This window comes from Ictalurus punctatus, chromosome 25 (genome assembly GCF_001660625.3).
Source record: "Ictalurus punctatus breed USDA103 chromosome 25, Coco_2.0, whole genome shotgun sequence".
Taxonomy (NCBI): Eukaryota; Metazoa; Chordata; class Actinopteri; order Siluriformes; family Ictaluridae; genus Ictalurus; species Ictalurus punctatus.
The window spans coordinates 4,224,178-4,234,784 of NC_030440.2; positions in this window are offsets into that span (position 1 = coordinate 4,224,178).

Below are 10,607 nucleotides of genomic sequence, written 5' to 3' on the forward strand. Positions count from 1 at the left end.
ATAAAATGAGAAATGAAATAATGTTTAATTACTATGGGTTGCATTTAATATCAATTTGACATTAAGCTTAGTAAGCTATTTCATTAGAAAGCTATTAGCCTTTTTCCTAATATGGATTATTTTTGTGTTAGTTTGCTTTTAATTAGGACTCTTTATTGTTTAAGATATTTAAAAATAAATATTATATGCTTGTTTATTTATCAATTAACCAACAGTATTTCTCATTGCTATTGTTTTAATTCAATTAAGAGTGACCATGTGCAGAGAGCTTACATTTAACTGTTTATGACAGACCTCCTGAATAAAGTTTAAATAAAAAAGATTGGTATCTGGATCGGTTTCGGTCGTATAAATCCTGATCGGTGCATCCCTAATGAACACCATTAAACTAAAGCGCTTTGCATCTGACGGGTATATGAACTCATCCAATCACATTCTATATCAGATTATTCAGATATCTACACAATACACACAGAGCAGTTCGAGAACTGACTCCAGCCCAGAACCATGACAGTGGAAAATGTCTAATAGTGCAGCTTTAAATATATTTAAGAGGAGCAGACTTCAAACACTGAACATTGAGGTTTATTGTATTTGTTTACAAGGTAAAAAGGTTAGCGGTTGTGTTTTGCATACAGTCTGTAAAATTAACTGAAAATATTAATTTTAGTTTATCAGAAGGCAAATTAATGTGTCATGGCTCACACTATGTTCCTAAATTCTGTCATAATTGACAAGCTCATGTTTTCTCATGCCTACTTGTGTGTTATATTGTGGCACATTAACATTACCATCTCTAAAAAAAATTTTAAATAAATAAAAAACAAAAACAAAAAAACACTAAACTTCAACTGTGCTCCTAAATTTTTGTAATCTCCTAAAAGAAATTGTCTTGCGTCTCTCCTCCTGTAAACACTGTTATTGCCTTTTCTGCATATGCCTGAGTTGTTTTCATTTGGTTGCATATTTTATATTTGATGCATATTTTCATTTGGTTGATGGAATTTTTACTTATCCTATATTTTGGATGTAGCACATGTGTAAGAATGTAGCACAACATGGAGGTAAAAGCAGTGGTCTGTTTATTTAAATGTGAAAGTACAATAAAAATAAGTTGTCCCTAAAATCAATGCATAATCGTGATAAATAATCGAGATCTCAATATTGATCAAAATAATCGGGATTATCATTTTGGCCGTAATCGTGCAGCCCAAGATAGAGTAGACGCTTTTTTTCTTTCTTTTTTTCGCATCAAATGGCAGAATTAAAATGATTGCTATAAATATGACATTCTTTGAGCACATTTTCTTTATCATGTCCATTAAGTTGATGATTTATCTTTCTGTGTATCATCAGAATTGGAAGTGTGTCTCATAGTCATCATTTGATATAGGTGGCAGATGATCTCAGTCATCTCATTTCTCTATTTCTGTCAAGCCTCCATTTCCGTCTGCTGTTCAGGAAATGAAAGATCGCACATCCCTAGAGAGAGAGAGAGAGAGAGAGAGAGAGAGAGAGAGAGAGAGAGAGAGAGAGAGAGAGAGAGAGAGAGAGAGAGAGAGAGAGAGAGAGAGAGAGAGAGAGAGAGAGAGAGAGAGAGAGAGAGAGAGAGAGAGAGAATGCTGTTAGAAATCACAGATGAGGCCATAGCAGCAATTTGCACCCTTACACACGTATGGCAGTCAGTCCAATATTTCTTTGTCACACCTTCAGAACAATGACAGCCACACTTCATCTTGTTAGATGTGCAGTTATCACTGCCCTTTGGAGTAAAAGTTAAAGGCAATCGGCAGATATTAAAAGAGCAAATGGGTTCAGTGAAGTTTTTGTGGCTGTACTACATTTAATCGCAACAAGACGACTTTTAATATGAAATTTGCTCTTGGCAAAATGCCACTTATTTGCTTCAAGTTGGTTCTTCTATCCTGACACTGATCTGCTATTGGCTTGTGTTCAGCATAGTTATCTCAGATGCCTTTTATTTGCTGTTAAATTAAAAGGCAGCATTTGGCAGCATAAATGGTGACAGAAAAATTATCCTATCAACACTTAGTCTCAGGGTAAGGATATGATAATGAAAGACTCACACGGCGCGATGGGATTTGGCAGCCCTAGTTGTTGTTTATTCTACTGCAGAGTATATGATGGGGGGGGGGGGGGGAGAGCGAGAGAGAGATGATTTTAGGGACAAAAATAGCTTGAGGTCTCTCCACTTCTCCTCCACCCCATTTCTGAACATTTCAAACCTGGTTCCTGCTGTTTCACTGTTACTGTTTTCCACTTTTCCAGCTGTGTGATCTGTGTCGAGTGTCATGTCCACCTTGACTCCATCTCTGCTGTAACTCTCTTTTTTGTCTCTCACTTTCCTTTTATGGTCATCATTTCCTGTTCTCATCTTGTTTCTCATTTTCACGATAGGTTCCACCTGCATCTCCTTCTTATGTAAGTTTTTGTCTACCCTGCCTGCCCTTGGTCATCTTCTTTAATGTGTTAACAAATGACATGTGATTTAGAGTTACATTTAATGTTCTGGAACAGCCATAAAAAAAAAAAAATGTAGTTCCTGTTATCACTTCCATTATGACAGCCATAAACCTTCACCGTCGATCCTGTACCCGCCTCATTATTTTCTTTCTCTTAAAGTAAATAAGAGGAAAAAAACACTGTTTATCTTGTTACAGAGAAAGTGGAAATATTTCCGTCCTGAGAGTCCTTTCATAAATGTTAAACAAACAAATACTTACAGAAAGCATCACCATATAAATGAATACATGTGTTTCTTTGTTAAATCACAACACCTTTATTTATCTGTTTATTATTAGGCTTAGATTATGTGCAGTGTCAGCTGTACACATTTCTGTAAATGAGCTCTTACTATCAAAAAACTATAACACATTATAATGTGCACATTAATATAAACATGTGATGTATGTTGCCTGTCCTTGGTCATCTGCCATAAGCCATGGCTTCCCCAAAGCTTTTCTTAAAAATTTGCATAATGGTTGTCTACCTGAAGCTTTACATGTCAATCATGTACACTGGCCTTCTGCATAATAAGTTTTTTAAAAATTTCAAGTTTTGTGTTTTAAAATCAGAGGTTGTTTATGTGAAAGCCATTTCTGGCTCAATAATGCAGTGATTTCTTACTACAGTATATAGTCCACAACACAGTGTATAATTTAAAAAGATTCTAGTGCATCATCAGGTGCGGACATAGCACTAGGCAAAGGTAGGCAACTGTCTAGAAGCCAAAAATATCAATTATATTTATTTTTATTTATTGATGAATTATTGATAAACATTGATAAATGTGAATGCTGAAAATGTAAAACTCAATGGTCAAACACTGAAATGAGGGACCCATTCATATATTTTGCCTAGGGCCCCCAAATCACTAAATCCGCCCCATGCGTCATGTGTGATTTGACACATGGGGTGTATAAACATGGAGTATATGAGTGTTTAAGCAGTAACTGGTGTGTTTGATGTGTTGTGAAGTTGAATGTTGGCAGCTTTGAGTTGATTCCTAAATGAAATTGAATCCTAAAGGGTCTTCCTCCTGCAGTGTGTGAAGAATTTGTATATAAACTTACTAATAGGACAACTAGGGCCATAACAAGGTGTGACGGTGAGCTTGCAGCCCACGCACGTGAAAGATGCCACGCTCCTCACACACCTGCCAGCAGGGTGCTAGAAGGACAGCACCACTTCAGCACCCTAAATGTTTTGGACAGCACGAAAGCACATGGCTGTGAGGCGGGGCGGCAGAAGCACACACGGCTGGCAGCTAATGAGTGGAGCAGAGGCTCTTCACCCTCCAGGGAAGTCAGGAGGATATAAAAGGACAGAGCGAGAATGCTGAGGTGAGCCGTGTCTCCTGTGAAAAATCTAATAACGTGTTTCTCTGGCTCCCGTCTAGATGACTACGACGACGATGACGATAACGATGTTCTATATGTGTGTGTATGTATATATATATATATATATATATATATATATATATATATATATATATATATATATATATATATATATATATATATATATAATAGATAGATAGATAGATAGATAGATAATGTAACATTTCAATAACAAATATTTCAATATTTAGGTCCAGAGACAACTCACAAACAAGCAAATATGCAACAGACAATACATGTTGCAATATGAAATTAATTGTGCAGGGCTTTCACTTTGAGGTTGCGTTTCCACCTGGGCAGCATAAAACCTCTTGTTTGTTTGTGTGTGTGTGTGTGTGTGTGTGTGTGTGTGTGTGTGTGTGTGTGTGTGTGTGTGTGTGTGTGTGTAGAAAATCCAAAGTTATATCCGTGCACTTTTCCCTCCCTGTCTTACGTGCCATCATGTCATGTACTGTTCAGGCTGACAGGGGCACATATTTTATTTTCTGAGTGATTTTCTTGTCAGTGAAAGGTTTTCCTTGTCTTACTATCTCCAATGAGCCAGCAAAGCATCCAGGCAGCGTTCTGGCCTCCATTTGCCCCTGCCCACGCCTGCAGCTGCTGGCTTGCAGTTTACATTGGAGCTGCGTGCACACCTTCCTTCGGCTTCCGCCCACCGGGTACTTTGTTGCAAGAGCAACATGTCTCTTAACAGTGCATTTTTTTAAACGAGGCAATATGTTCTGTGCAAATCAGACACAGCAGAGCACCAGAGCTTTCAATAAAAACCCATGTTTCAGTCCAGCCAATTTGAAATTTTCGATGCGCCACTGAATTCTTTCTTTTTGCCATCTCCACACACTAGTTAAATGGCTGCTTGAACCTGAGCATGAGAGGTTACCATAGTAACGTAAGCGGTCTGCTGTTGTATCTCAGAAATCTCAAAAATTAATATTATTACTAGAGATGCACCGATACTAAATTTCTCAACTGATACCGATAACTGATTATTCAGAGTGATATCGGCCAATAGCGATAGTTCTGCCTTTTATAACTTCTTTTAAATTAATAATAATTAATTCCACAATACTGAAGAAAATGCAAATAAAAACTTTATTCTCTCCATTTCAACAAGTTGTTTCACAGTAACTGGTCTCATAAACAGAAAACACATTACTCAAATTAACATTAACACATGAACTAAATTCTGAAGATTAAAGTAAGATTTCTAAACTTTTCTAAATGAATTGAATGTTATTCATTCATATTAAGATTGACTGAATTCTAAAAAACCTCCTGTTAGTCTCACATTCACTCTCCACTAACAAAAGCATTTCTACTTCATCACTGAACATCAAACTGGTAATATATAATATAAACTTTTAAATATATTAACATTAACTGGATACGAAATACAGTACTCTAAAAATATAAATTTCTGTGCCATCTATACTTTTTTCAGCTCATCTTCATTTAAATCTTTCAGCAGTCTACTGGTGCTTTAATTCAGCGCAAACAGCAGCTTCACTGCTGCTCACTTCTGGTGTAAAATTTTAGGGGTGCAGAGATTACAAACTGCAGTTTTGTCATCATTCTACACAAGAAACTGGCTGGAACAACTTGAAATATATTATTGTAAATTAATTTTTCATTAACTTCGGTAGGTTGTACAACAAAGGAATTGTAACTGACTTTGTATTTTCTGCAGGAAAGTTTTTAACGATGATATGTTGGTGAAGGGTGAAACACCCGGTGAGCCACACAATTTTTGTCAAACAGCCACATGTGGCTCATAAGCCATAGGTTCCCGAACACTGGGTTAAACCTTGTCCTTAAACTTTTATGAAAATTAAGCATTTATCTAAATTAGTTGCATTTACATCATACATGTTGATGTTGTGTATTTTCCCTGTGAAAGAAAGAAAGAAAGTCTGAGGGTAAATGTCTGCACTTAAGTAGTGCTTTTATCCAAAGCACTTTACACTGTGTCTCATTCACACACACACCAATGGTAGCAGAGCTGCCATGCAAGGTGCTAACTTGCCATCAGGACCAACTTGGGGTTCAGAGTCTTGTCCACAGACACTTCGGCATGTGGAGTCATGTGGGCGGGGAATTGAACCACCAACCCTATGATTAGGGTTGGCAGTTTGGAACCCACCACTCTACCACCTGAGCCACAGTTGCCCTGGGTATGACAACAATTGTTGTGACTCTTGACAGAACTTAAGAGTTGTTGGCTTTTTTGACATATTTGGACAAGCAAACATTTGATCCTCTTTGAAACAGGTGATACACGCTATCAAATGACACATACAAATCTGTAGTAATTTTCACAATTTATATTAACAAAAAAAAAATGATTAGTTACTTGGAAAAAGTAAGTACACCCCTACATTTATTACACCTTATCCATAAAATTAGAATCAGATGTTCAAGATCGGGTGCCAGTGATTAGAAGCTGCTTAAGGCGTGCAGGTGGAACCGGTCTTATTTATACCCCTCTCATATCTAGTGTCTGGTGTTCCCTTTGTTATTGAGGTGTGTGGTGTCATCATGCCAAGATCTAAAGAGCTCTGTAAGGCCTTCAGAAAAAAGGTTGTGGATGCCTATGAGTCTGACAAGGGGTTTAAAAAGATCTTCAAATTATTTGAAAGACATCATTCCACTGTAAGGAAAATCATCTATAAGTGGCACAGATCTCAAATGCTTTTCTCAAATGTCCAGGACTGGCCGTCCCAGAAAATTCAGCCCAAGAGCAGATTGTCTGATGCAAAAAGAAGTCTCCAAGAATCCCAAAATTTCATAACAGGATCTGATAGTAAGTCCTGCAACTGTTGGGGTCAAAGTGCATGCTTCTACAATCAGAGAGAGATTGCAGAAATTTTACCTGACTGGGAGGTGTGCCAGAAAAAAGCCTTTGCTGTCTAAAAAGAACATTAAAGCAAGACTACAGTTTGCCGATGAGCATAGAGGCAAATACCAGGCCTTTTGGAATAATGTGCTCTGGACAGACAAATCAAAGGTAGAGTTGATTGGACACAGTAACAGCAGATATGTTTGGTGCAAACCAAAGACAGTGAAGCACGGTGATGGAAATGTTATGGTTTGGGGTTGCTTTGCTGCCTCAAGGATGGGACAGCTTACATTCATTGATTCAACTATAAATTCTGCATTATATCAAAGAGTGAAGATAATGTGAGGCCATCTATCTGAAAGTTGAAGTTGAACAGAAAGTGGACAGGATAATTTCAGCAGGATAATGATCCTAAGCACACTAGCAAATCCACCAAGGAATGGCTCAAACAGAAGAAATTGAAGGTTATGGAATGGCCTAGTCAAAGCCTAGATTTGAATCCCATTGAAATGTTGTGTAGGGATTTGATTCGGGATTCACCGGATTCCCCGATCCCAGCTTTAAAATAAGTTGTGGTTAGAGTGCAGATTTGGCCATGGTGTCATGCCCATAGAGCCACTGAGGGTTAAGGGCTTTATCTAACAGTCCAACAGTGGCAGCTTGTCAATGCTGAGACTCAGACACTCAACCTTTCAATCAGTATTCAAGATCTTTAACTGCTGCAACTGCTGTCTTGTAATTGATTTCCAGGCTGTAACAACTTCTTCACTTAGAAAGTCAGGTTCCCAAACACCTTGCACCACTTCACTATCTACCTGAATGAGACTCACACTATCGCTTTATTGGCCAGGGACAGTGCTTAGCATAGGCAGCAAGGCAGCTATCTGGGGCACGATCTAAAGGGCAAAGCTATGCTATTAACAAGCTTGAACTACAGCTGCTCCATCAAATGTATCGCTTCCGTATTCATAAAGCATGCCACATTTCCCACTGACACAGACTGATTCCATGCCTCTTATTGCTGTGACATGTCCACAGCTGATTCACCCAAGTCCCCTGGGATACGCTCCAGGCTCCCTGTGACCCTGTGCAGGATAAGAGGTACAGAAAATGTATGGATGGATATTCTCCAGAAATTTTAACAATTAATTTGTATTGTAATGGCCTGGCCATCTGTCCTCCTGGGGCACAGGTTTACTGTAGTTTACTATTTTCTCCTTGATTGTATATAAAATACCAAGTTAGTTTGGAACTGCCATGTGGTCCCCCTTTCTTTACTGCAGCCTGAGCAAGCAGGCCGTAACAGTATTAGTTAGTAGTTAAACAAAGTACTGTATGCATTTTCCACATGTCTCACCATTATTATTATTATTATTATTATTATTATTATTATTATTATATAATTGTTAAAAATGTACTGAACTCAGGTCAGTGGCTGTAAACAATATTCATGAATGAATTCTACCAATTAACCACCAAGAACATATAAATGATGACATGAAGTCACATTGGTCATATCATTATATATCATGGTCATATCATATACATTACAGACTCCACTCTGGAGATGTAAATGGATTAATTGACACTGCTGAAAAGTAAGAATATGAATTTACTTCATAATGAAATTTTGGTCTAATTGTTTTGTCATTGCACATTTACTTATCAATATCCAGTTAGTTTTATTGGTCTTTATTGAGGCTGTTATAGATTCTGTTATAGATAGAATATAGTCAATGTGTTAACTTGTTGTATCTTAATGGAATATGGGCCAGTTCCAAGAAACAGGAGAGCACAAAGACAGGAGTATAGCTGTCACTATGAATCAGTAATACATTAGAACAGGCATATTAATATAAACACACCTGTGATTTGAATTACAGCTGGAACTACTATCAGAGGTGTTGTTACCATCAGGAAAAACCATCAGGAACCAAAAACATCTAATGGTTATTGTGACCAGCAAGGCAGATATTCATTGTTTGCCTTGGGCTCCTGCACTATAGTCTTTAAATCTTTCCTGTCATCACATGAACAGCTCTAATTAGTTCCTTTATCACATCTAATAAAAAGTAAACCATTAACGTGTATAAAGAGGACACTAGAGCTCTTGGCAAGAACAAATTATCTGAGCAGATTAACAGAGTGAGAATGAGAGTGAGAATTATTTATTTATTTTAATGGTCAATGCTGGCAGGTCAGTATGTGAATTGGATATATTCAATTCAATTCAATTTTATTTGTATAGCGCTTTTTACAATAGACATTGTCTCAAAGCAGCTTTACAGAAATAATCAACACGGTATACAGATATTAAAGGTGCAAATTTATCCCAACTGAGCAAGCCACTGAGTGGCGACGGTGGCAAGGAAAAACTCCCTAAGATGTCTTAAGAGGAAGAAACCTTGAGAGGAACCCGACTCAGAAGGGAACCCATCCTCATCTGGGTAACAACAGATAGTGTGAAAAAGTTCATTATTGACTTATATGAATTCTGTATGGCCCTGGGAGCAGCCGTAGTCCCAGCAGTCTGCAATTGGAGAAGATTTGAGCTCCATCCAGAGGCAGAAAGGATCTGGATCTCTAGTATCTCCATAAAATCGTGTGTGGCTCGGCAGAAGGAGAGAGGAGAGAAAAGATTATTAGGACTGGGAATTAGTATAATAGAAAGTCTAGTCAGGGTAGGCGTGAGTAAACAAATACATTTTAAGCCTAGACTTAAACACTAAGACTGTAAATATATATATATGTATGCATGTATGTATGTAAGACAAATATATAATTGTACATAAACATGTTTGCATAAACACATACATACAGTATGTGCATGAAGTGAATTCTGTATTGTAGTATGTACTAGACATTATTTGTGTATTTACAGCACTTAAGGTAAGTACACTTAAGGTAAGTTATACTAAAATTAGCTTGTAGCTTGCATACAGTTTCATAATGGTTATTAGCTTTATCATTGCTAGAGTGACTGGACAAACAAACGCTTGTTAGGAAGTGAATGATATGGTTTCAATGTTAGACTTATTGACAGATCTGAAATCTATAGATTTGTGGCAAGCAGCCGGATTTACATATAGAGAAATCAATTCCTTTTCTGCTGAGGAACAATAAATGACATTACACAAACATGAAAAATATAAAGCATTTATGAAAAAGAACAAGACAACCATCCATTACAAGTACTGCCACACCTGAACTCTCACCACTCTTTCGAAATCACAGAACTGCCTCCAGTAAAAAAATTATAATAATTTAAAAAAAGGCCAACTTTATGTTTTCTGAATTGACAGGAAGATGGCCGACAGGTAAGTATGGACTGGTTGGTAGTTGGTGGCCACATCACTTGGTTTCTCCCCTATAATGAGCCTGGTGCACCACAGAAAGCAGAGTTTCTCCTCTGAGCAGATATTTCATATTACATACATTGTTCTAACTTAAAAATAACCAGGGCATTTTCCCAGCTTTCTCTGACAAACTGTGGCCTCCAGCAGTGCAGCACCTGTAAAGCAAACAGACAGCACAAAATTGCACCTGAGCACCCTCATGAAAACCTCTACACAGAGGCAATCTCTTCCATCCCTCAATGTCTATTCCTGCATGTGTTAAAAAAATGTCGCTGTCACATTTGTGAATATACGTGCATGCTAAGCCTCTGCCCACCACCACACTAGAACATGTGACTGGTTATTTGATAAGCTCTGATTCTATTAATATTTCAGTTTGTTACTTCATGTAATATCCACATTGACAGGTTTATGGGCAACAAATTTAGCAACCGGTTTAAAACTATAAACTAAGTTTATACAGAAGAGTTTTTACCCAGTTCAAGCATCTCTTCT